Source organism: Parus major, chromosome 8 (genome assembly GCF_001522545.3).
Source record: "Parus major isolate Abel chromosome 8, Parus_major1.1, whole genome shotgun sequence".
Lineage (NCBI taxonomy): Eukaryota > Metazoa > Chordata > Aves > Passeriformes > Paridae > Parus > Parus major.
In genome coordinates, this window is record NC_031777.1 from 28,682,846 (window position 1) to 28,683,357 (window position 512).

The window sequence follows — 512 nt, forward strand, 5'->3', positions numbered from 1 at the left end:
TTTTTTTTTTTTTTTTTACAGTCGGCACTTAGAGATGTAACATGAACCATAAGAGCATTGTCAACAATTTTTTTCCACTCGATTGCAGAGCGATTTAAAACATCAAACTACTACTATTCACTAAAAAAAAAAAAAAAGAAAAAAAAGAAAAAAGTTTGAAATGCTGCACTTACATTTAAAAAAAAAAAACATTTTTCAACAATTTTCAACAATTACACAAAAATTCACGCAGAAATGGGGAAGTTGGTCTGTTTTGACAGAAACTGACAGGAATCAATCAAAACAATCGAATTTTGAATTGAGTAAAGTGCAATTTCATTGGATAGCTAAATATCTTTGTAAGATAGAGATTGTTGAAAATTCTATTTTTGTTTTCCAAGTCCTTCCACCCCAGGACTCTAAATTATTGGGGTAAAAAACAGCCTTGCAAGAAAAAGGGGAGCTATTTTTGCTTTTTATGTTTTTTATTGTTGAACTTGTATCCCTTTAAAACTGAAGGAAAATTAAAAAAA